The sequence below is a fragment of the Perca fluviatilis genome, chromosome 20 (assembly GCF_010015445.1).
Source record: "Perca fluviatilis chromosome 20, GENO_Pfluv_1.0, whole genome shotgun sequence".
NCBI lineage: Eukaryota > Metazoa > Chordata > Actinopteri > Perciformes > Percidae > Perca > Perca fluviatilis.
The window spans coordinates 14,289,630-14,316,784 of record NC_053131.1 but is presented as its reverse complement, the minus strand read 5'-3'; the positions used below and the strand labels follow the sequence as shown (position 1 = coordinate 14,316,784).

The following is a 27,155-nucleotide window of genomic DNA, read 5'->3' as shown; positions in this document are numbered from 1 at the left end:
CCGTTTCAGCTGTACCGCACAAACTGCTGCGTCTAAATAAAACGCACTTGAAACTGCCAACGTGTCAAGCAGACTGCAAAGTGGTGTTTAGCTGGACAAGGACTTCCACCCACCTTATGTTATTTCCCGTTGAAACAGTATTATTGCAGTGTCATGACAGGTCAGGCTGGTGATGTCCACTCCACACGCCAACGACTGAAGCGCCAGGCTCTGTGCCAGCAGATGAATGTCAACTAACAGTGGAGTGAGCATTCAAGGATAAAAATCTCTCTCTATCTCTACGGTCACCTTCAGTGGTCAAATTCATACAAGGAAAGTCCCCCCCTTACCCTCTGCAGACTGCGGATGCAATGTTGTTATCTGCAGCTGCAGATTTGGCCCGAGGGGTTGAGAGTCTACGCATGGGTTGTTGTCTTCTCCTGTGGTTTAGCTCATGGATTGTGTGGGTTTGTTATCTGATGACACCTCATAATCCTTCACACAAGTGCCCCTATATGGTGTCTTATACAATGCCTAACTTTGAAGCTTTACAGTGGATTACACTAAGAAATAGGGTTGGTAACCTTTCAGCTCTTAATCTTTACAGTATGAGCTTTAAAGGGACATTTTTGCTTTTGGAGGATGAGCTTTTTCCAAAACGCTGCACATCCATTTAGAAAAGCTCTTTGTGACCTGTAATGTTTTAGTTAACGCCAGAACCCCATCCTCTTAACATTTATTTATTTATTTTAGTTAAAGGTCTCAAGTGTGACTTTTAATTCTGATAATAGAATTTGCTCCGCTGGCAGCAATTATTTTAGTGTGAGTAGGGGCCAATTGTTTCCATTTGCACATTTTAGCACATTCATTTCTACAGGAGGTCATGAACGTCCTACTAACGGTATTAGCACCACTCATTTGCTTGTACATTGAAGTAATGTTATTCATACCTATAATATATATTAAAAAAACAGACATTTAGTCTCAAGTTATAGCATTGTATTCTTTAGGGTAATTTCTAACAAAGAGCCATGTTTTTATTCCTGCGTTTGTTCCCTGCACTCAATCTATATTGAGTGCAGGGAAGAGAAAAGAAAAAAAAAAAGCTTGAACGCTGGTGGTTACAGCCGATTCCCAAGGCTGCCAGTGTTGTAGGTTGACTGCTCCTGAGTTCCTCTGGAGGTGTGTGTGTTTAAAAAAGCACTGAAAACATTCTGCCGCTGTGAAAAATCACTTCAAAAGGGGCATTTCAGACTACGGTAAGATAGGTCTTAAAGAAAACACTTTCTTTCTGTGATGGATCTTGGTAGAGGTGCATCCAAAGAAGACAGAAGAGGCAATATGTATGAAAATGAGCAGAGCAATGTTCCAAGAGGTTCAATACCAACAGAAAGGGGATGTTGTAAAATACTACCCCCTGAATATTATTGCTATGGGACGCATCACTCGTCATAGCTCCCAGCAAGCCTCCCGGAATTAAAGGCTTGTCTCTCAGCAAGAACAACAACAATTCAAACAAACACATGGACACATATGCAGATGGATACATGTATAATACACATGGGCAGAAACATGCATGACCAAATAAACATGAAGACAAGAAGCATCCACACTCACATAAACATATACATACATGGCAGTTTATGAATGACTCATAAACTGCCATGCACCAACTGACCGCTGGCTAACTCCCGCCCTGACTAGCAATTAGGTTTCCATCCAAACGTAGCGTAAAGTTTAACCCCCTTGAAAAGGAGATGGTTCATCTCAAGGGGATATCCTTCAAAAAATGTCTTCAACCAGAAAATCTACAGTAGAAAATGCAAATTAATGTGTGTTCCATAACATGTTCTAATATGCAAATATTAGGAGTTGGTTCATCGAGATAAACAGCTGTTAATTCTCCAGTCAGGTTCTATTAAACAATTGCAGAAGAAGAGGGCACAACAAAATGGCATATTTATAATAATATATTTATAATAATAGTCAAATGATGTGGAAAATGTGATGTGGCAGTTTGTTTCATGTAATTATTAATTGGCAACCCTGTCTCCTAAAAATTACATTCCTGTACAACTAAACTGCATTCTCAAGTATGTTTCGCGGAGAACATATTTTCTCCCAGATTTCGCCTGTTACATACACTACTGGTCAAAAGTTTGGGGTCACTTAGAAATTTCCATTCCACTCCATTATAGGCAGAATACCGACTGAGATCAGTTGCATTGTTTTTTTTTAACCAGGGCAGCAGTTTTCAGATTACATTATGTGCTTGCATAATTGCAATATTGCAATACGAATTTCCGGCATTCCCACTCAGGTTCTTTTTCAGCGCAAATTAAAAATGCGGATTAACGGGTAGATGAAAACGCACTTATTGTCCAATTATATCTTAGCAACAGTGAGACGCGGTCGGTCATTTGTGCAAGAAACCACAAGAAGCACTGGTCCTTTCTCATCCTTTGATGCATCATGTCTTCCTGTCCTTTTCTGTCTCCTCTTCCTGAGCACTTCCCTCTGTCCCATTTCCCATCTCCGTCTCTCTCCCTTTGCTTTCTGCCAACCAGGATGCTGACAATAGCTTCAACAAAGATGAATTGAAATAGGCTGTGGCTGGATTCGGCTTCCCAAGACGCACAATGGAAGGACCTAGTGCTGTAATTATTACTCTGGATTCCAGCACACTGCTCAGCAAACTCATTTTCCCTGTGTTCTTCCTCTTTCTCTATCTTCATCTCACTCTGTGTGTCATTTTTCACCTGAGTTTCTCTTCCTCTCAGGTTGGTATTTCTCTCTGCCTCCTCCTCCTCCTCCTCCCCTCTTCAGTTTGTCTCAGCTTCTCTTTCAGTCCCTCCCTTTTTTGCTCCATCTTTTTCACCCTGTTCAACTCAGTTCAGTCCATTATTGTTGTTTGCTAAAGTAGAACTATAATTTCACAGCTGAGGAGCCAGATCAGGTCTGGAGTAGTGATTAATAATCTGACGGTGAATAATGATTTCATCCTCCATATTCAGCTGTAGGTAATTATTCGCTGTGTAATCGCGGAATAGATTTGCTCATGAAAAACAGACTTATTCAAATGTGAGATAGAAACCAGAGCGCCTTGGGTGTGTCGAGGCATCCGTGAAGCTAAATTTACATGGGCGGGATCCAAATATAGGCCCGGGAATAAGATTAGAACATTAGCGTGGGAGTCACTTCAAGCCTCTCTGTTCTCGAAGTCTTACCCGGTCTTGTTTCAGCCGCTGAAGTGAGGCGCACTGCCTGCCTATCCTGCTCATCACAACTGTGATGAATGTGTCAAAAGAAGCGATGCGAGGCATTTCATTCTCTTTGTCCTTGTATCTCTTCTTGTCTATAATGATAATGGATTGCATTTATTTTCACGATGGAAGTCGGGGGATCAAGAGGTGGCGGGGCAAAGCGACAGACGGAGCGAGAGGAGATTGCAAGGAGGGCTGCAGAAATGAGCCTTCATATTTTGTTGATGTTTTTTTGGTTTTTTTAATGGATCTCAAAGCAGCTAAGCAGCATACCAGGGGGTGTAAGGCACTGAAAACACTGTAACTCACTCACAAGGATTCATATGCACAAATAGGAAACACTTGCTCCTGTGCACGACCACAGACGTTTAAGTCCATGAAAGAAAACATAACTCACACTTTGCATACTTAACCAAGGTGTCTTTATTTACATTTGTGTAGTGTGTGTGTGTGTGTGTGTGTGTGTGTGTGTGTGTGTGTGTGTGTGTGTGGTATTTGCACAGCTTTGGTTATTTTGGATCTCGCTGAGGATGCTAACACGCACATTATACAGATGATCAAAACAAAGGTCACAATGAAGTTAATCCTGGTTTTCATAGCAGTGGTAAGTGTGTGTGTGTGTGTGTGTGTGTGTGTGTGTGTGTGTGTGTGTGTGTGTGTGTGTGTGTGTGTGTGTGTGTGTGTGTGTGTGTGTGTGTGTGTGTGTGTGTGTGTGTGTGTGTTGCATGGAGGTGGGTGTTTGCTCAGGTTTGGTTATTTTGGGTGTTGCCAACGAGAAAGTAGATTCCTTCTACTGTAGGTACAAGTTTCTCTATCTGGTTGCCTAGGCAACCAAAAGCCTTAAGTTAATCCACAAAAGGCATGTGCGTGCATCCAGATGTACACACACACGCGCGCACACACGCACCTGCGTGTTACTGTGGTAAACATGCAGCTCTAGCAGCAGATAAACAAGAGCTATCACCCCTGTCACAGTGTCCACTCTGGGGTTTGTTCTCACAGATCACATGCCAGATCACAAACAGGGAGCGTGTGTGTCTCCCTGTGTGTGTATGTGTGTGTGTATTAGGGGGATTTTTAAAGTGCCATTGTTTAGACTGTTTAGATAGTTCTGCTTGCCAGGGACTCAACAATCCCCTTCTGTACGCACAAACAGAAACACACCAATACAGGCACACACACACACATGCATGCACACTCCTCCACATATGCATGCATAAACATACAAACACCCGTGCACATCAATGACAGGAAGATGCTCATCCCCATTCAGGCGTGGGAGACGGGCGTCAGGTAGAATTTTTTCCCTCCATATTTTCTCATGATGACAGGTGGGGTAATGGGCCATTAGATTAACACTAAACAGAGGAGGTGGTTTTGAATGTAATGTAATGCTTTGTTGATAGAAACCAGACGCTGCTCTCCTCCTGACTTAGGCTTTTCTGCAGTGTATGCTCGTACACACTTCGCTCAAAATAAGGCCAATGATGATAGAATGAGGCAATCTCTGCTCTTTAGGTTGTGTGTGTGGCAGTAGAGAATAAAGGCACAAACACAGGGAACGGGATCAAGATATATGTGTGTGTGTGTGTGTGTGTGTGTGTGTGTGTGTGTGTATGTGTGTGTGTGTGTGTGTGTGTGTGTGTGTGTGTGTGTGTGTGTGTGTGTGTGTGTGTGTGTGTGATCCCCTCCTCAGCCTGCTCCACTTCCTTACTGCCTTTTGTTAATTGCCATTGTTCAATTCTGTAAATTACCTTTGTCAGCATATACCCTGTGAAGACGGAGAGAGTTACAATTCTGACCGATTTCAAAGAGAAACTTTGTTCTTTATTCCAACTGTAGATGGAAAAAGGGCAAAACTAGCCCGCCTTCAGCTGCAGCTCGTTTCAAGTTGAAGCAGATGGTTAGACCGCGGTGGTGCTCCTGCAACAGGTCAGACTGTAGGACTACAAAGCTAAGATAAGTAAGAATGACTTGTAACAGCGTGGAGCAAAAGATAAACAACACCTTGAAAGGAAATACGATTATTTTAATACACTAAGGAATTTGCCTACTGCTGTCATGAAAAGACAAAGAAGTCAGGGATATATTTTAGGCATGCCAGGCTCCTTTAAAAATGGGTTACCCTCTACTGTAAAAAAAAAAGTTATATATATATATATAATTATAGCATATTAGAGTAATTACAAAGCATACAAGGAAAGATAAGGCTTTGTGACCAAATTGGCAATGCTGTTACAATTGGACTCCTCCTAAGTGTTTAACATTTAAGTCCCCGTCCACTCAAATATGTGTTTTGCTTCTTACTTGACTCAGAGGTTTGGCCTTCACCATGCAGTATGATGTACAGTATGTGCAGAGTGTGCACATACGCGTGGGATTTTGTGACATCACAATTCATTTGTTAGCCATCATGGTCCAGTATGTAACTTAGATAACTGTGATGTATAGTGAGAAATATTTTGTCCGGTAGTTAAACTTTTGAATTGAAAAATATTTACATTTTTATAGATTGTTATTTTTTTATTTTTTTTAAATGAGGGACAAGAAGAGGAATTTTGATTATTTTTTTATTTTATTTATTTTTTTAGGTATTGTAATGTTTTTGTATTGTGTAGCCTAATGTTTATCTAATGTATTTTTATTTGTCTTAAAACATGTCTGGAGGGGATCCTTAAATAAAAATGTAAAACATTATGATTTAAAAAAAAACATAAAAGGATTTATGTATTTAAACATTAGCAAGTATATTTAGAAAAAAATATGAGAATTTATTAAAAGTCAACCCATTTGTTGTTAGTTGTTAGTCACATAGTCATGTTAGTCATATGTCATGTTAGTCACATTAGGCCACAACTGAAAACAGGACGAGTTGGTGAGCATAGTGGAGCATTTAACAGCTAAAGAGCCAGCTATTTTCCCCAGGAGTTGGCAGAGACCAAAAGCAGAGCTAAAAGAGAGCCCATGTTGGACTACATTCACCAGGTGGTCAGAAAAACAACTCCAAATGAATTGCAAAATCAATTGAAAAGGTGATCATTTGTCAATGTTCACAACTTGTTTCCACTGCCCCACTGCCCCAGTGGCCAAAAACAACATTATTGCAGGTTTAACAAGGCTACATATGCTGCCTACCTGGCTAAGTAGCTAGGCTGGGTTGTGACTTAGCATCCAACTGAAGAGCCAGTGTTCACAGCAGCAGCAGCTAGCTAGCTACCTAATTTCCACCGGTTGCGGAACATTTGTGGACCGGCTCCACTGCGGAACGGCTCCGTGCTCTGCCGTCCGTCAATACCCACCAGGTCCGGATTTGTTGCGGAACAGCTGCGGCCATGAATGACCGCTGAAGTCACGAGGACCCACGAGATCTTGCGAATTCACGTAGAATAGAACCACAAAACCAACAACAGTTTGTTTCCATCCAGAGGAGTTCAGGGGAAACAACTCTGTTCTGTGTTTTCAAGGTGTAGTGCAGGGAAATATGATCCGCCGTGAGCACGGTGTATTTTATTTTGAAAATTAACTGGATGTTTTATTTTGTTTCAGTGGAAAATACACACATTGACTTTAATGGAAACCTATTGACTTAATTGGAAATTGCCAGTTAGAGAAATACAAGAAACTCTTTTAAAAGAGTAAAAAGACAGTGTTTCTTTCCCTCCCTAACAAAAGGAGCTAGTTAGCTGGCAGCACAGTTCTGGCTGGCAGTTGCTGAGTCAGCGAGGAGATGCTGGGGCCGTTGTGATTGGCTGAACATTCAGAGGGGTGGGCTTCATGAAACTGGTGACAACTCCACGGTCATGAAAAGTTACATTACAGTAGTTAGAGTTTTGAAGAAGGGCATCTCGAAATAAAAAATGATGAAATAACATCTCATAGGAACGGGAGAAGTTTGAAAAATGTATGTCTGATTTATTTATTTATTTAATATTGAACACTTTGTGGGCTCCAAATTATACAGACTGGATGTACAAATGAGAGACATGTTGGCACTGTTATAGGCAGGCACCCGGCTCGAAACTGCGGGCCCCGTGACAACAACTCAACAGCAGCTCTGACACAATATCTATAATCCTTGACATGTTCTAGGGCCCCTGTCCAGGTCTGGGTGAAAACCCTTTATCTACACAGTGTCAACTTTTCACAGACTTAGAAAAACTATTTTACTTTTGGCTGGGTGACAATGCATTTTTGACATCATCCAGTGGGTTTCTGAGAAGGTCTTATGAGCCAAAGAGACAGAAAAATACAGTATATATAACCTACAGCGTAAGTCACCAAAATTGGGCTTTTCACATAAGAAATATATGACGACATTTTATATCACATACTGTAACTGAAGTGGACATTCATTTAACACAGCTCTATTGATGGCTGTGTTTACAATTCAATGGCGTAATTGCTTGAAGGTGAAACAATGAGCAAGTGCAACGTTCAGAAGCCAGATAGAGGGAGAAACGAGCTAAGGATCGGCTGTTTATGTTTGCGGCTCGGCGTCTGCATCAGATCAAGGTGACTGAGTGTAAGCGAGCTAGTCAAGGCCGAGCCAAGGAATCCATATCAGGAGAGAAGCAGAGTTGTGAAAGGCAGATCAATGTGCAAACAACTCAGCTTTGCAACAGCGAAGAAAACAATTGTCTGCTCTGGCTAGAAAAGGACAGAAGAGTTTTGTTTTTTAATTCTGCTCTCTTATCTTAAGTCAGGGGCTGAAAAATATGTGTTCTCTCTTTGAAATGTTTAGTTTTCATAAGTCTGGCCCTTAAAATGTTTAAGTGGTAAACTGTGAGAACCTGTTGTATCTGTGGTGCGTCCTTGCTCTAGTGTTTATGTACTTTATTCTGTGGAGAGCAGTCAAAATTGAAACAAGGAGAAAAGTCTTTATATTGTTTACGTCTTCAAGTTTATGTTGCTGTAAGTTTAGCTCTCTTGTTGCTCATGCAACCTACCCAGTTTCTCTATTTATACCAATCAAACTGCTGCTGCTGCGGAGTGTTGAGAACCACACATATAAAAGGCTTTCATGAGCTTAAATCACTATTGTGCTGTTCTAATTGCAAAAAGGGAGAAAAACTGACATTTATGTGGACCAAAAGGTTATCGTGACTAGATGAATAGCTGGATGGGGATTTGATTATTACTTGAATGGGGCGCCATGCTCTTTAAATTAACCAGATGAATCCAGGAAAAAGCAACAATCCCTCACCAATTTCACATTTTGACAAACTGATGAAAATAAGGTAAGGGGGCAATTTAAAGAGGATTTTAAATCCTAAAGACAACTGTTATGTGCAAAAGGGAGTACAACTCAGTATTAGTGAAATTGCACCTTTGCTTTCTCTTTTGCCTCTTTCTCCATTTCTCCATCTTCATTTCTTTTGTCAGCCTCAGAGGCTGTTTTCACCATCCATCTCTTCTTTTGGCCATAGGAGAGAATGATGTGTGATACAGCAGACAGACAGACAGACCAAAAGAGAGATACACAGACAGACAGATACACAGACAGAGAGATACAGACAGACAGAAAGAGAGATACACAGACAAACAGAGAGATACAGACAGAAAGAGAGATACAAAGACAGACAGATACACAGACCGACAGATACACAGACAGACAGACAGAGAGATACAGACAGACAGACAGAGACAGACAGACAGCCAGACAGAGAGATACAGACAGCCAGACAGACATAGAGATACAGACAGACAGACATAGAGATACACAGAGAGATACAGACAGACAGACAGACAAAGAGATACACAGACAGATTACCAGACCAGTAGGTGGTTGAATTATCTATGCAGCGAATCACAGGTGTTACAACTTGTGATCGCAGAAGGAACGAGAGGCAGGGAGACAGAACGAGAGTGACAGGCGGGGGAGAGAGAGAGAGAGAGAGAGAGAAAGAGCGAGAGAGAGAAAGAGAAACAAAAACATATGAGGGGGGAGCGGTAGTTGAAAGCAAGAAGAGAATGTAGCATTGGAGGGAATCAATGTTCCCTGTGCGATCTATAGAACTCTCAATGATCCCACTGCAGCCGGTCGACGGCAGCTCTCGAGATGAAGAGGGGAGTGAAGAAGCGAGGAAGGGGAGGTGAAGGAAATGTCTGTGCGAGAGGGAACAGGTCGCCCCTGTTTCAGCGGTATCTAATTGCAGTGCCGTATGGGATGGCGAACTCTGTGATGCAATGCAAATTTACTGTCCTGTTTGTCTATTTGCACCAACTGTAGAGGACAAAACACAAGACACAGGAAGCAGAGAGAGAGAGAGAGAGAGAGAGAGAGAGAGAGAGAGAGAGAGAGAGAGAGAGAGAGAGAGAGAGAGAGAGAGAGAATGGAAATGAGACACAGAAAGAAAGAAAATGAGTGAGCAGATAAAAGGGAGGGAGGGAAAGAGAGACAAGGACAACAAGGTAAAAGGGAAAGATGCTTTAAATGGAAGAGAGAAGAAACATGAGGAAAAATAACAAAGAGATGTGAAGTAAGAAGGAAAAGAAAGCTAAATAAATCCAATAGAAACATTCCACTTACAGCTGCTGACTTCCTCTCAGAAAATCGATGCCGACTGTAGCCAGAATCCCCACAGGCCAAAGAAAAAAGATCCACTCTGCATGAGCGTTTTCACACGTATGTTGGTTTTGCTACACCTAGGACACTACTGACTCACCACTCATTTGCTGGAGGCCTACCAAACCATTAAACCTAAATGTCTCATGTCTTACCCTAACATAACCTGAATTTAACTTTAACCTAATCCTACAGGATGTTATGTAGCTTCTTGGCTGTGTGTTGTGTGAATGTGACAGACTATCCGCACCCAGAAAACAACCGTATAGGTCCATTGTGCAAGCAGCTCATAACGACTAGTATAAGTATAATAGTATAGTATAATAAGTAGTATAAGTACAATAGCGCCAAATTATGCGTGAGGAGGAGGAAGGTTGGAGTAGTGAAATGGGTCAAACAAATACAGGACTTTCACTCAGGAGACCGCGGTTGGTGCCCCGTGTGAAAACATAACGCAGTGACACCACGTCCTCATTTAAGTAGTTTTACGTGACTCATTTTAAGCCAATCGCTGGTGTTTTATTAACCCTAAGTTTTTTTGTTGCCTAAACTTAACTAATTCTGTTTTACGACGTTAGCGACAGCGGACACAACGTTAAACGGTCACATGCAGTAAATAAAACGGTCATATATCTTGTTTTGGGAGTCATTGACAATCGACCTATTCTGTCGTTTAGGTATGAGGATGTGTTGGATTGGGAAGTTATAAAAAAAAAGTTTTTCTGTCCATTCACTCTTGCATAGTGAAAAATCACACTTTTAGAACATGAACCAACAGGAACAGATGATTCTGCCATCCTATTAAAAACTGACTGACTGTTACTTGATGTTGTGTAAACAAAACGACATGGAGGGGTCTGCTGGATTTAGGTTATGATTTAAATATTTCTTTTTTTACCATGCAGTAACTCCAAAATGCAATGTAAAAAATGTTGTTTTCCTAACCTGAACCATCCCCCTAAACTGCTCTGATCTGTATTTGACCCATTTTAACTATTTACTGTAGAAGCTGTGTAAAGTCACTGCACTGTGTCTGAGGGCCACCTCCAGTATCAATACCATTTCCTTGGTCAAGAGCAGTAGCACTGATATTCGTAATAGCTTACATGCATGTCTTTTGATGTGGAAGGAAGCACCCGGAGCATCTGGAGGAAACTCATAAGGAGAACATGCAAAACTACACACAAAACGTCCCAAGTTGGGTTCAAAACCAGGACCTTCTTCCTGTGAGGCAATATTGCTCAGGGCTGGCATTCCACTGTCACCAACCGCCTGCTCAGCTCAATATGCACTATGCACTACCTGCCCAGGACAAAACAACAAATAGACAAAGTTAGCAACTAGATGGTGAAGAAAGTGGAACATCTAAGCCAAAGTCATGTACACATATACACTTAACCAACACAGACAGAGTGGTATTGATCTTATCATCTAACTCTGTGGAAAAAGAGCAAATAAGCTTATATTCCCAAATGTCAAACCAATCCTAAAATGTTTGTTTTCAAAGCCAAAATTTCCTTACAAGAACAGTGGGTTATTTAAATTTGGCCCTCACACGTATAGCTCAAACTACTCGGACTAAACACATACGCACTGCCAACACTGACACGCTACACAGACAAATAAATGCAATCTTAAATTGCATTGATGACTCATTTTAATCAATGGGAGACGGTCTAGCTGCTCCAGTCTCCGGGGCCAGCTGGCTCTCCCAATTCAGTGGGGGTTTACTCGGAGAGATCTACCGGATCGATAGATCACTTACCCATAGAGGGGAAAGAGAGAAGCATGAGCAAACCATGAATCTGTTCAGTTGTGTGTGTGTGTGTGTGTGTGTGTGTGTGTGTGTGTGTGTGTGTGTGTGTGTGTGTGTGTGTGTGTGTGTGTGTGTGTGTGTGTGTGTGTGTGTGTGTAAAAAAAAAAAAGATTGTATGTGTGGATGTGAGAGAAAAAAAGAGAAAAACATTTGTGGCACTAAGAGCTCTTCTGGGTCTGTGAGACCCATTCTTTTTAAAGAGACTTCATCATCTTCCCTTAGTCCCACTGTGTGTGTGTCTGCATGTGTGTGAGCATGCACTTATACAGCATATGTGTGTGTTTGTATGTGATAATTGGGCGTCAACAACAGAGAGACAGTAATTAGGGATATGCCATTTCCCTTCTCTTCACAGCGGCATTGTCTTTAAAAGGTGCCTATGATTATGATTGATGTGCCTTTTATTTGTGTGTGTGTGTGTGTGTGTGTGTGTGTGTGTGTGTGTGTGTGTGTGTGTGTGTGTGTGTGTGTGTGTGTGTGTGTGTGTGTGTGTGTGTGCGAGTGTGAGAGAGAGAGAGAGAGAGATTGTGATAAAGGGTTATTGTATTCGGACACAAGCTGTGCTGCATTGAAAGGGGGCCTTACCAAGTCATTATGGTCAGTAAGACATCCATTGATCAAACTGTCAAGTATCTCTGAGTGTGTGTGTGTGTGTGTGTGTGTGTGTGTGTGTGTGTGTGTGTGTGTGTGTGTGTGTGTGTGTGTGTGTGTGTGTGTGTGTGTGTGTGTGTTTTAAGTGTTTGCTTTTGCCTGATAAGCTAATTGCCCCATGGACAATGGAAATAATACACAGTCTAATGGCTCAGAAACATTAAGTCAATTAGCAAATATAACAGGCAACAATATAGTCATTCACTTACACATTTCCTTCATCAAACACATTCAACTCACCGTCTGTTCTTTTTTCTCCTCTTTCTGTGTGCTGCTGGTGTGTGCGTACACCTACATGTGGTACTAACATGCATGCACTCACCCACTTATGATGTGTCTCTTCACTTACATGCAAACATCCGTGCATGGCAGCTAAAAAATGAGGCTACACAACGTGAAGAGAGCTGAGAGGTGGCGATACCTTGGGGAGCTGATTTACAGTGCCGAGTGACACACACACACACACACACACACACACACACACGTTTGCCAACGCAATAATTTATTCAATCTAAAAAAAGAAGATAGCTGCTGAATCCCTCCATCAACACAACGCCTTCAAACCTCACAACACGATGCATGAACACACCCAAGCAGCATTCACATCAACATGTAGAAAAGCTCACATGTGTAAATGCACACATAATACACACACGGATCACATACAGAAGTATCGGGAATAAAACGGGATTAGTTGTGGCTGCAGATAATCCTGTTTGTTTCGTTGTTGTTTTGTAAAGTCAGATTTTTTTTTTACCTGCTACAAGCTCTGGAGTTGAAACCCAAATCTGTCAATTTCCCAGAGAAAGTGGGCGACCACTTTACTGTACCTCACACATGAACGTGTTAAAGATCCAGATATGAATTGTACTAGTCTCTTTATCTTATCTCTATATCCATCCAAAAGGAAATTGTGATCTTGATTTGACTTAGCTCAGAACGTCACCAATTCCAGAAATATTTTCAGTGCTATGGCAGCTTAAAGTTAAACACTTGAGACTGAAAAATGTAATTCAGCTCCCCATGTCGGCTCATGGAAAGTGTGCTCTGGAAAAATGAATGAGAAAGGCAGTGTGCACACACATGCTCCAGTGGAGCCGCTCAGCAGTCACCAGTAGCAGGCAGGGGTTCTACTCCCAGGTGTGAATGTTTGTAAAAACAGCAATATAACCGCAACTAAATTGAACTTGTGCAAATCCCAACTGCTGTCCATCACGGTGCTGCGAGCAATACTCACTGCAACTGAAGATCTGTTTGTTTAAAGGCACTTTAGTTAAAAGGGTCAGTTAACCTTAATCACAAGTCTCTCTGCCCCTTGTTCGATCTAGCCATGCAGAGAGTTTTATTCAGAGATATCTGCTTCTGAATCGGGTGCCTCCTCGCTAAAACAGAAGAGAGATAAATGCCATTTTTGTTTGTGCTGCTCAAAGCAATAAAAAAAAGAAAAGAAAATGATGGTACTTTATTTTACAGGTCCATTATTTCCTAACAATTTCTTAATAATGTCTTGAAAGTTTTCTGGAAAGAAATATGCACATTGGTACTAATTATGGGAAAATAAAGACAGGTCTGAGACAGATATTTGTGTTTACAGTAGTTACTTGTGTTGGGTTTATAAGCAGTTGTTCATTTCCGGAGGAATTTCCCTGAAAAAAGTGCTCTGTTTCAACCCAAGTAAATATTTAACAATTGAAAATTAGCTTTTTGTAAGATTGCCTGTAGACAAACTTCACATTTTTGCATGTTAAGTTGGCCATGATTCATCTGAATGCAGTCTCTATGCCTATTAATACTGCCAAATTGCATGATTCTTTCGAGGAAACTTCCTCGGAAATTGTCAGGAATTTACAGATCTATAAAATATATATATATATATATATATATATATATATAATAAAATAATAATAATTTACCTTAAAAAACAACAAGTTCATGTATTTCCAGTTTTTATTGATAATCCATAATCAGTACCTTACAGTTTTTGCTGGAACTACTTTTTACCAATGTAATAGTGAGATCTGTGGATATCATATCAGTCATATTACGTTTCGTCTCATAACTTTTGCAACTCTTACAAAATTGATTGATCTTGAAAATCAGCACAGGACACAGGTGAGGAACCTAGGTAATCAGGCAACATTGTTGGCCAATTTTGATGATTTTGCTTTTCATACGTTTCTGTTTTCTGGATGCAACTGCAAAACATTGTGCATGAAGCTCACCCTGAATATGCAAATAAAGGTTAATAAGGGGTGTGTTCCACTTCTTTCAAGTGAGTAGTTCTTTTATTTTGAATTGAAACTCTGCACACATGCTTCCTGCGGCTTCTGTCCCCTGTTCTGTTTGACCTGATTTATCGGTCTAACTTCTGGCTGGCTAAGCCTTGCAGCTTTCTCTATGATCTTGTCTAAATTTACATCTCTCTACATGCCCCTCTAATCGTGGCTGAGGAGAAGTTCTCATCGCTGCTGATGAAAGAGTAAGAGGTCGATCAAATGCAAAGCAGCTTCTCTAAAGCCTCCTTTGCATCACACATAGCTCTGTCTTCGTGGTCTACAGCTCAAAACAACACCAAGATGGTCGGAAGGCAGCGCTCCCATGAAAACCAATGATCAGACGTTGGTATTCCTCCATAAAGAAGGTTTGAGAACATTGTAGAAAATATGGGGGATACTTAGTGTAAATAAGTGTTTGTGTTCAGCCGTGATAAAGATAGCAGGACAACTCTGCGTGTGTGTGTGTGTGTGTGTGTGTGTGTTGTGTGTGCGAGCGTAGAGGTGTGTGAAGAAAAACAAATTCAATGGATGGTATCTGACGAACTAGAATGACTAGAGAGAGAGAAGTTTTGTCCTTCAACGTCACAAATACATTAAAGATATCGTGCCAAATATGCTTGTCAGCATGAATCAATGTCAAGTTCAGTGTACTCTGCAATACAAACACGACACAGTGAGTCTCGACTGGAGGAAGACATTACAGAGCAGCAGATCCAATGCGATAAACAGGCCTGCCTCAGGTTACAGTACATGCTGTTCTGCTGACTGACAGGTGGTGGCGGTGTTGCACAAAGAAGTGTTGCAATTCACTCGCAAAGCCAGTGTAGAAGCGAACCGCAAGCTAGCAAACATGGATGTAAACCAAGGGGGTAAGCTTCGCTTCAGAACTCGAGCCATCATGGCGCCATTTTGTTGCTAACTGGCCATCACCTCTTGTTAGCATTCCGCTGACCGCCATTTTTTTTTTACGTCACTTGACTGAGAATAACGTTACATCCGAAGCGTTAAAAGACTCGATTTGTCCATTGTTTAGTTCTAAAGAAACACAACAACGTATAAAAAGCTCCATTACCTTGTATCTCACGTTATGGCTCCGTAGCGGACGCTTTTGTAAAAATAGGCTAATGATTGTGTCATAACCAAGTGACTTACTGTCGCACAGTAGAGGAATTACCGTATAGTACAGGAGAAGCTCGCAGGCAGTTTGGACTTACGTTAGCTGTTTAGGTTTAATTACTAATGTTAACTAGCATGTTAGTTAGCAATAATTAGCCTGTGCCTATGTTATCTCCTTACATATACCTACGCTCTCCGTCTCTGTAAGATTGGGAATGATTGAGATTTCTCTTGGCACAGCTACCAGAACACTTACAACTTTCAGACACGTTGCTCACGTCACATTTACGCTGTCTCTGTCAGTTGGAGGCTGCGCAGTAAAGCTGGCCATCACCGGAAAAGTGCTTCTAATAGCCTTCACTGGTCTCCGTCCAGAGCAACGGGGTCTATTGGTCCATTATATACTGTCTATGATGTAAACCCTGCACGATTTAAGATATTCAACAAACTGACATTTCAAATGAGGACGGAAATGTACTCAACACATTTTGTTAGATGTCAAGGGTACAATTAGCATTTTGGTCAGAAACACTGAATGTAAACATAACGTAAGTTTATTTTTATTTATTTTTTACAAGAAAACTCCAATGGTTAACTATAATTTGTCCAACTGAAAATGGCTAGACTGAAGTCCCATCTGTTGCAACAAATACAGTAAAATGCAGCCAGACTGCATACGCCCCTTTCAGACATGCACCTCTTTATGTCATTGTGATACAATCTATCAAAAAACTTGATAAATAAAACTTGAAAAAAAAAAAACATAATACAACTTCTTATTTAGTTCTTTATTATATATATAAAAAAACTGGAGAATGGAGAAAGAACAAATAACATCAGAACAACCAACTCTGTATGACTACAGTCTTTGTTGTGTTTCAACTCTGTTTTATGACTACTACAACCACCCTTAGCGAGAGAAACTGTCCCTTTATGATATACCACCCTGGCCTCCAGGAGCAATAAAGACGCTGAAGACTGGAAATTCGGTGAGTAGATGCTGGTTGTTAGTGTGTTTCCATTGAGTGTTGTTGCGATTCCATGCAGAGAGCAAGTTGCAAAAAAAATAAATAAATAAAAAAATAAAAATAAAAAGAGTATATTAAAACCATTACTTAACCTATAATATTCATACAGGAACTATGATAACTTAAATGACCTTCTAATTGCCTTAATGGTCAGTTACTTTGCATGACATGCTACTATGGGGAGCTCTTGGATTGCACTTGATTAACATAGCTCCATATGCTATAAAGTTTGTTATGGGGCAGGTTGAAAAGACTTTTCAGCTCATGAGTTCATGAAGGAGACTACTCAAATGGCCATTTGACCTCTTACCTTCTGAGGGGATACCAAAATATGTAACCAGTTATAACTGCAGGTTCGAGGCCTTATTAAAAAAAACCCCCCCCCCCCCCCCCCCCACACACACACACACACACACCACACACACACACACACACACACACACACACACACACACACACACACACACACACACACACACACACACACACACACACACACCTTCATCTTGGCAACCTAAATGTTGTTCTTATAAATAGCTTAGAACTGATCCATTAAGCATTAATAAAACAGTTTTGTTCTATTTTGTGTCATCTCTCGAGCACACTCACCACCAGTGTGGCTAAGGCTCCCTTGGGATAATCTCCGACTGGCTGCTATTTATAGGGCTGCATCCCTGTAAATTAATATAATTGACAAGGGCAAGGACAATGTCTTTAATCACTTGTGGCATATTTCCTGATTGAGCTCTCTATGTATGGTCTGTGACCAGGATTCTGTTTTGTTGTTTCTGTGGAGCTTTATATTACCAGCCAAAATGGAAGCCATTAACAGCCGCTAGAGTAAATATTTAAGCAATAATGTGTAACTTTTTTGTTAATGTATAGTTTTTCAATATCCCTGTAATAAAATGAACCAGTGTGTGTGACCTAAGTAAGTCTTGTTTGTGTAGGGAGGAGGAATTCAGTGATACATTAAAAAAAACATTATTGGGGATTTGCACATTCTCTCTGTTCTTTTTTGGCAGGATACATTAAAGACACGAAATAGCTGGATAAATCTCACCTTAACAGAAGTACATTAAAAAAGAATGCACTTTAACCTACTACTATGAACATCCTCAGTGCCACCAAGTGGAAAAACCATGGAAGGTAGTATAATGTGCAGATTCACAAGCTTTTCTGAAAGAGTTAAAACTGTAAAAATGGCAGATGAAAGTTTAGCAAAAATTCAGATTTTCATAATGATTTTAGATCTTGAATCACTCTATATGTGCTACATTTTGTCCAAACTGATTTCTTACAGCAGGTGGAGACATTGGTCAACTTTTTTGCACAGGGCAAAGTGATGTTTAGTTGCCACAAAAGGCTGGAGATTATCTGCTTTTATACTGCAATTTACTTTAAATACAACCCACATGCAGAGACACTACTTAAGACATGTGAAAGGCTGTTGTGTTCCTTTAAACTCCTAATGAATCATTTCTGCGTGGGTGCCCTGGTGAATCCTTGAGGCCAGAGGTGTCAAGTAACGAAGTACAAATACTTCGTTACCTTACTTAAGTAGAAATTTTAGTAATTATCAGTAATTATTTTACAGCAGACCTTTTACTTCTACTCCTTACATTTTCAGGCAATTATCTGTACTTTCTACTCCTTACATTTTAAAAATAGCCTCGTTACTCCTATTTCAGTTCGGCTTGTTTTCATACCGGCTTGTTAACGTTCAAAAAGACACACACAAAATAAAAAACCTATCCAGATAAATCACGGCATCATGATAGAGTGAATTTGATTGTGGATGGATGAGAAGTATAAACATATACCATTCCGACACCCTATTGGTTCGTACGCGATCCATCGCACCTGCACAGACCCGGTGATAATACGGCACCGGTACCTTAACGACCGTTATCTTCCGGACCGAATAGCAACGCGGATTTCGGTGCCTTATTAGGTGCCACTTATTATGCCTGCACTTCTCTCTGACGTTTGAGGGAATTGAAACATCGCTGCACGGGATGCTAGTTAACACTACACTCGACAGCAGGAAACATTAGCCTACAGCTAGCAGCTGGAGTAAACACAGTTAAAATGCTGACAGCTAAACGGTGTAAAAGTGTGTCTGTATTTAACTGGGGAGGATTGTAACAACAGACTGTAGCTGCCTGAAATAAGTTATTGTTATTACATTTTTAATAAATCATGTAATTTTGATCCTATGGCCTTAGCAATACACAAGTCGTTCTTTAATGTCACCTCCTTTTTTTTTTATTTAGATCAACTTTTTATTGTTTTATATTTTTGAACATACAGAACAGACAAATACAATTGAACAAGGTGCTCCTTATATATATATATATATATATATATATATATATATATATATATATATATATATATATATATATATATATATATATATATATATATATATATAAATATATATATATATATATATATATATAAATAAATAAATAAATAAAATAGAGAGAAGAGATGTGTCACCTTTTTCAGCCCTTCTGAGTTTGCAGGTATGATTTACCATTATGGCCTTTAGAAACATGTTTTTTGTGGAGGTGGGGTAGTGCACTATAGGCCCCTGTGGGGCTGCCTTAGCTTTTTTCCTTAATGGCTTTTTTTCCCCCTTACATTAATTTTACTTTTATACCTTAAGTAGTTTTGAAACCAGTACTTTTACTTGAGTAAAAAGCTTGAGTTGATACTTCAACTTCTACAGAAGTCGTTTTAAACCCTAGTATTTATACTTCTACTTGAGTAATGAATGTGAATACTTCTGACACCTCTGCTTGAGGCTCCTCTGGTGATTTGAAGTCAGTTTAACTTGATATTGAAATCAAACAAAATGGAATATGACAACTAAAAGACAACTTTATTTCTACTCAGAGTCTCTAGGAATTGAACTGAATGTGTGCTGGGTTAAGAAATGCACAAGCTGGGCAGCTCTGCGTCCTCTCCTCAGTTATTTTGCCTGCGGTTGAGTGTTAATGACTGACACAGGCTCACTCATTAGTGAAATTATTTATGCTCTCTCTGTTCTGCTTTTGTCAATTATGTGCATACAGATCACAGCGAAAGAAGACAAAAGTTCAATGAGAAGAGAAAATCAGATAACAGAAACAATGGAATGCAGTCTAGGATGTGTGATTGAATAGCTAAAAAATAAAATGATCAGCATGAGAGAAAAATGTCTTCAATAATCCCTTCCCCTCCTCCCAGTGGTGTAGTATAATGTATTGTAGTGGGTATACTGTACTGTATATGTATGGGCCAGAATGGACCTTTTTGGAGGGGGGGGGGGGCGGCATATCATAATGGGGTGTCTGGGTGTCCTCCCCCAGGGAAATTTTGAGCGGTGAAAATACCTTTATTCAGCCTATTCGAAGAAAAAAAAAAAACACAAATGACAATTCAAAATATATCAAAATTATAATGGATAGTATGTTGTTAAGTGCCATTGCACATTTTTATATGTGTATATTGAAATCCTGGAGCTTTCTTAGTGAGTATACTGTGTATACCTGCGTATCACGAAGACTACACCACTGCCTCCTCCTCACTTCACCTACTCCTAAATTAAAAGTGTTTACATAAAATCAACCACATTTTTGAATCAGTTTTGGTTCTAGGTTTAGAAGCCCCCATTAAAAGAAATCAAATGGCTCTTGAACTGGAATCTAGATTGTCGATTCAACCCCAACCGTAAAATCAACTTTCTGATTTACATATATGGGTCAGGCACTTCCACAGCGGGCAGGATGGGAGACTATGTGGTCTCTGTAGGCTATAGCCAGGCTTTTGAAGATCTGCAGTATGAGGTTTGTTTGGGGGATGAGCAGGGGCCTGCATGTGGAAGCTGTTTAGCTTTGCGTTTCCAAAAGTGCTGAATCGTTTAGAAGTGTAACGATACCAGCGAAATGAGCTTGCTACTGAGATCCGCTTCTGCTCCTATGGGGATTCTAGAAATACCATTAAAAAAGCCCATTCGTTCTTTGTTTATAGATACTGTTTATGTAAAATAAATAATGATAGCATGCTTAGGTATATTAAAAAATGGGAATACATTCAGAAAACTTGTGTTGTTGTTGCATCTTGCACTTAGGGCATGAAAAAGTCTAAAGTCCACTACTGTGGCCCAGACTGTAACATCTCAACAGCTAGCAGATGTATTGCCTTGACATTTCGTACACAGCTGCACGGCTTCCAGGAAGGCTGCTCTCGTGTTTTCTCGCTTATAGCTCCTCTGTGATCCCTCCTCGATGCTCGCTCCTCGGGGCAGAAATAAGAGCTTTGAGACGGCCTTCACCGAGGAGGGACAGAACAACTTCCGGTTCAGCCGAGGACCGAGGAGCTACAAAATAAGAGACATGAGAAGCAGCCTATACCAGCTCAGCAATTTAGCATTGCCGTTGTGAGAATTTTAGTATGCTCATGCTAGCATTTAGCCCAAAGCAAAGCTGTGTGGAGAATACTACATCCCTTTTAATGTGGTTTTGTGCCAAGTTAAAAAAGGTATTTAGCCAAAATACCACAATTATCCTGATTCTAGAAAGGGAACTCCTTTTTAGGTCATTATATATACCCCCCAAAATTGCCAGAAATACTACAGAGCACATAACTGCAGGTTAAACTAAACCAAACCAAAACTGAACAATATGAACATCACAAGGAATTATTTATTGTAGGGCTGTTTAATTGGATTGCATTGCACAAAACTGGAAACTCAGGGCTAGATTTATCAAGCCGTTTGCGCCTGTTTCCAGGCGCTAATTGGTCGCAAAGACGGACGTAACCGATGCGGGCTATTTACAAACAGGGCGCACTTGGGTAAAATCGCAGATTGTCTGCCACATGAGCGAGAAGAGACAAGTTGCGATTTCAATATGCGTTCGTGGGAGGGTCGTGGGGAAAGTGGGAGTTCCACCCAAAAAGGTGGGAGGATAAGCGCAAAGTGCACCTAATTATATATTCCGTGGTATTTACAAAGACTGTCAGTAAGAGCGCGCCTCTATTCAGCGGGGGAAATTCTCCGCCTCTTTAAACCAGCCGCAATCGAGTTTCCTCGTAGACCTTTATGCCGCTGGTGAAATGGCAACAGCAATTTGAGCAAGACGAAGACATAGGCGAGGCTGAAAATATTTTTAACAGAAGAATCTCACTTTGTCAGTGAACACAACATCATTTAGCGTTACAGATCAAGCAGACATGCAATATTAGAGTTACTGGAAGAAATCAAAGATGAAATTGAATCTCCCACTCAGCGTTCACATCCCATTCCAGCAGTTGTTAAACTCCTCGCTACATTACAAATATTGGCATCAGGATCATTTCAAACAGTCATAGCATCAGCAGTGGGAATATCGCTGTCTGCACTCATCCGTATCATAGCACCAGTACCGCTTTGCTACAGCGCAATTTACGGTCTAGTGGGCAGAGAAAGATGCTGATTGCCTGATGGGTGTCAGGGTTGATAAATACTACGCAAACTGTGGAAGCATAGCGTGCGCTATTACCGAACTCGCATAAATGGACGCAGCGCAAACTGCGCTAGTGTTAGTAAATCTAGCCCTCAGTGTATAACAGAAAATGGATGCTGGTGAAACAGCGCAAACACAAAAAAGTTAAAAGGGTGCTTGTAGAGTCGCAGATCTCCCTGGAAACATAATACCTGCTAAACATCAGCTTGTTAGGATTGTCATTGTGAGCATGTTAGCATGCTGGTTTTACCACTGTGTAGGTTTACGCTGTGACGTTGCAGACTGCCATCCGCTGTATACAGCATAGATATACATGCGGATAGCTCAAAATGCATACAGATAACACGCCACTTAGCTTTAAGAAAGTGGCGTGTATGTTTATGCAAAGTCATGATGTCATGTTGCTAACACGCAGAAACCTTAGTATTTCAGCATAGGAATATTAGTTACTCTCTGGGCAAATAATGAAGCCACCATTGAAAGTCTGCTGTGTGCTCTGAACTAGATGGGAATTTGGAGGTGACTAGACACATACTAAAAACAGAAATTGCAGAAATTATGAAAGGCTTCCCTGGTTTCCCCATTGTATATGTTTATATGTATATGTTTACAGTATATTACACTATGTAGCATATATATAACAATGTGATCTTGGCTTTTATGGATTAGTATATATTTTTTATCTTTTATATCAAAGATGGCTGTCTTTAAGTGCCATCTGTCATGATGAGAACACAACAAACACATCTCAGCCAGAGCCAGACTGGCACGGCAACATGGAATCATGGTTAATGTTTGCTCTTTGGTGACATCTGCTGGTGGAAAACAACATTTACTCCTAAAAAAAAAAAAAAAAATAAAATACTTTTACTGCCACTGATGATGAACTAATATTACACAACTACCAGTACTTATTGGGGTGTTACCGTGCGTTCATGGACATCGGAAAAACGTTTTTCCGAGTGAAAACGTCACGATTCACGTAACTTCCTGTGGGAATCAGAGGTGGGAATCTCGGGCTGGATTTTTCTAACCGAGTTCCCCAGTTGGTGATGCGTTGTCGACAACTGACATTTGATGGAGGCGACTTTGGTTCACTGAACATATTTCAATGATAATAAACTGTTTATTGTGGACAAATGCCTCTGCCAAGAAACATACACAGACATAATATGTTTAAAATTATTCATAAATAGGCCTATGTATAAAAAAAACACACATTATCCGTGTCTTTTCCCATTCGTTGTCCTGCAGATAACACAAACACACACCTGGCGATGTGCTGTTTGGATGCTCGCATAACAAAACAGCAGAGAATCTTTTGTTATTGTGGCCTCCATGTTTTCACACACCTGATGCTCTAGGCTACGGCCAACTGTTGGTGGCAGTCATGCAAAAAGTTGTTATGCCAAACGCCAATATAACATGTGAACGCTGCCAGTCGGAAAAACAACGTAACCAGGGGGGCGGTGCCTGTTATTCCGAGGTGGCATGAACGCAGCATCTAATGTCTGCTTTTCAACAAAATGACTGCATGTGATGATGAGCTGTGTTTAAACCGTTTCTATGTTTCCTTTTGTGTTTGCTGTTGATGTCACACAGTTGTTTTAGTGGTTTCAGAGAGCAAGATTAACCAATTTTATTTAATATTTATTATTTATTATTATAATTAATAACCAGTGGTGGAAGTTAACTAGGTAAATGTAATCAAATACAAAAAGTGCACTTCATTTGAGTATTTTTATTTATTGCTACTTATTCTTCTATTCCACTGCATTTAAGAGAAATATATTGTAGCTACATTTTACTGAATGGTAATCAGCTGTATTGAATATAGCTACACATCAGCCAACATTAAAATGCTACTTACAGTACATGCATTAAGTGTTAATAATATATCATTTTATTTTGTATGTAAAATCCTACACAGTGTTGTCTTGACACACTCTTGATTAACCTCAACGACAAAAAATAGCAATTGTCTACAAATGGTGGAAAGAGTACAAGAATATTGTACTCAACTAAAAGCATCGGTGTTAAATGTACTTAAATAAAAGTAAAAAGTAGGTCAGTTAAAATGTACTCTTAATAAATGTTACTGCGTTCCATTCATAAGAAAGGGGGGGGGGGGACATCTTTAGGCTACAAAATAAATTGCATTAAATGTCAACACACAGTACACACTAGTGGAACAACATCAGCAGCATGACCCCTCATGTCCAAACCAACAGTAAATTCAATTTCTATTAAAGGCACTTTGCAGCCTATACAAAAACTCAGGAGCAGCTTGACGTCCAGATACATAAAGAAGGTTCGGGAGACTTTGTTGATTTACACAGTAGCGTTCAATGAACTCTCGATCGAGAAGATCGAGAATCTGAGGGTCTGTGAATCTCCAAGAGGCATATATCTCTCACTCAAGCTGTCAAGTTTGGGTTATGCAAAGATATTGAATGCGCCATAACAAAGATGCTCACCTAAATGTAGTTTAGTCTATCTCAAGGCAAGGCTGGTTCTCAGAACACACCTATTCTCGAAACGTTTACACCTTTAAAGTTGCATAACTGCATCTTGCACGGCTGCTTATTTCTTAGTTTCAGTAGGTGTCTCCAGGAGAGAGAGAGAGAGAGAGAGAGAGAGAGAGAGAGAGAGAGAGACAGACAGACAGACAGAGAGAGAGAGAGAGAGAGAGACACAGACAGACTGACAGACACACACACAATGATACACTCTAAAACTGGTATCGGAGGGTGCTTTCCCACCTGAGCAGTTTGATCAGTTTTAACCAAACCCTGGGGCGCTTAGTCAGATAGTCCAGTTCCTTTGGGTGGTGTGAAAGCTCTTTGAACTCTGGTCCGCTTGAAAACTGGGGTCTCGGTTCACTTACAAGTGCACTATAGTTCTGTTCACTTTAGGTAAGAACGCAATCCGACCCAAATAAAGGAAGCGCACTAAACAAACTGTGCATTTACTAGCCTGCTATTTAAATGAATTCAACCTTGCACACAATTGACAAACATATGACTTAATGGATGATAATTTTCAAAATCTAATATAACCTATTATGTACATACATGGCTCGTCGTCTGTGTTATCTCAGGTCCCACCCTTGCCTTCACTCGCTGTCTTGTCATCTGATGATATTATTTGCCTTCTTCTCAAATATTAGAAACACTAAACCAAACCAGAAAACCCATACATTTGGCATCGCTCATATTATGTCTGAAACCAGGAAAGCACTGCAAGTTTCACTCGACCGTTTCCACCGCGTGACACCTACAATGTTTGCTGCGCTTGACAAAGTGCAGAGTGAACGCTAACCAAACCAAATGAAAAATGCAACAATGTTGCAACTCTAACAAACTAAAGGTTTGAAAGCAACCTGAGTGTATAACAGATAATCAGTATCAATATAACAGAAGAATATGACACCAAATCAGCTGGTGAAATAGTGCAAACAAATAGCCTAGATGTCAATAATAACATAATTTTTTGCATGTAAAATCAGCACAAAAATGACACCGCAGCGGGTGCAAAAAAAAAATTTTAAGCTTGTAATAAAGATCCCAATTTTGGCAGTTACTTCCGTCACCTACCTCACTTCCGTTCCCCTCCATTCTTCATCACTGATTGGTTCTTGCTAATTACCTGATTGATTTCACCTGGTCCCTCATTTTAAAGACTGCACTCCCTCTCAGTCACTCTCTAACCTTCACATGGGGCGGCAGCTGTAAGAGGAGATCTTTTAGTGCTTTAATCACGTGCCTGTGTTTTAACTGTTTATTTTATGCTTATTTCTTGAAGATGGACTTGTGTGAATAGCCTACTTTTCTGAAGTTCTAATTTGTATTTGTTTTCTTTTAGATTCACCAGCCCGTGTGTGTTTTGTGGTACTCTTTATCATTTGCACCACTATTTTGAGTGGAAATAAATGGATGTTGATGAATTTTCTAATTTTCTAAATTTCTGATCCTCTGAATAAAAACAGAAAATTGGACAAACAGGTTAAAGATCCAATTTTTTTATTTGTCAAGGCGAAAAAAAAAAAAAAAATTGGATATTAATATCTAATTTGATTGGATGAACCCATTTTTCTGTTTTTCCAAATGTCCGTTTGTGCTTAGAAAATTGAACTGATAAGCGTTACACGGACCCTGCAGCCACAAACACACCTATTAGACTACGGCAAAGAAGAGACTGCAAAAATTGTTTACACCAGGTAGCGAGCGCACACACTGTTGCTAGGCAACGCAGTGGTTATTGGCGTTCTCATCTGAAGAGTTGAAAAGCGTGTTGTTGTTGTTGTTGTAGGCATAGACAGTATATAAGAAGGTTGTAGGCTACTCACCTGTCTGAATGTCACTCTGTGAGTCTTGTGCACCGAAAAGTCATCAATGTGCTCTAGGTTCAACTTCTCTGCTCGTTTATTTTCAAAGCGGAATATGTCCAGTCCACTCAGCCTCTCTGTCCCACTAAAACCACTCCACCACAGGCTATGCTGTCCAGCTAGCCTCTCTGTCCCACTGCGCTTTAAAGTTTTCAAAAACGTTGAGCTGAATGAGGCTCTGCAGTGACATCAAGGATTATTGTCAAAAACAGTAGAAAGTCCTCACACACCTCACTGAAGGTAAAAGTTCCTCAGCGAAGCAGAAGTTACTGCAGAAGGATCCACCATAAGCATTTTAGCATGTTAGCCAGACCCAGCATGCACCTGGTTCACGCAGCATTGGAGGTGTGTTTGATTTGGATCACTTAGCGTGCTGGCCGGGTGGTGCATGAGTGAATAATTAAGGTAGATGCAAAAAAAAAAATTATATGTTTATAAATAATGCTAACCATAACGCATAAGCAAGAGGTGGAAAGTAAAGGATTACAATTACTCACGTTACTGTAATTGAGTAGTTTTTTGTGTGTACTTTTTAAAATAATTTTTAAAAATCTGTAATTTTACTTGAGTATGTTTTGT

At 40.2% G+C, this 27,155-nt stretch overlaps 1 long non-coding RNA gene across 1 annotated transcript in view; it reads right to left on the bottom strand.

Moving 5' to 3' along the window:
• Positions 1–26,887, bottom strand: part of LOC120549741 — a 56,978-nt gene extending 30,091 nt beyond the window's left edge. Inside the window, exon 1 of the long non-coding RNA XR_005637423.1 lies at positions 26,538–26,887. This is a non-coding gene — a long non-coding RNA (uncharacterized LOC120549741). The remainder of the gene's footprint in view (positions 1–26,537) is intronic.
• Positions 26,888–27,155: the final 268 nt, after the last annotated feature.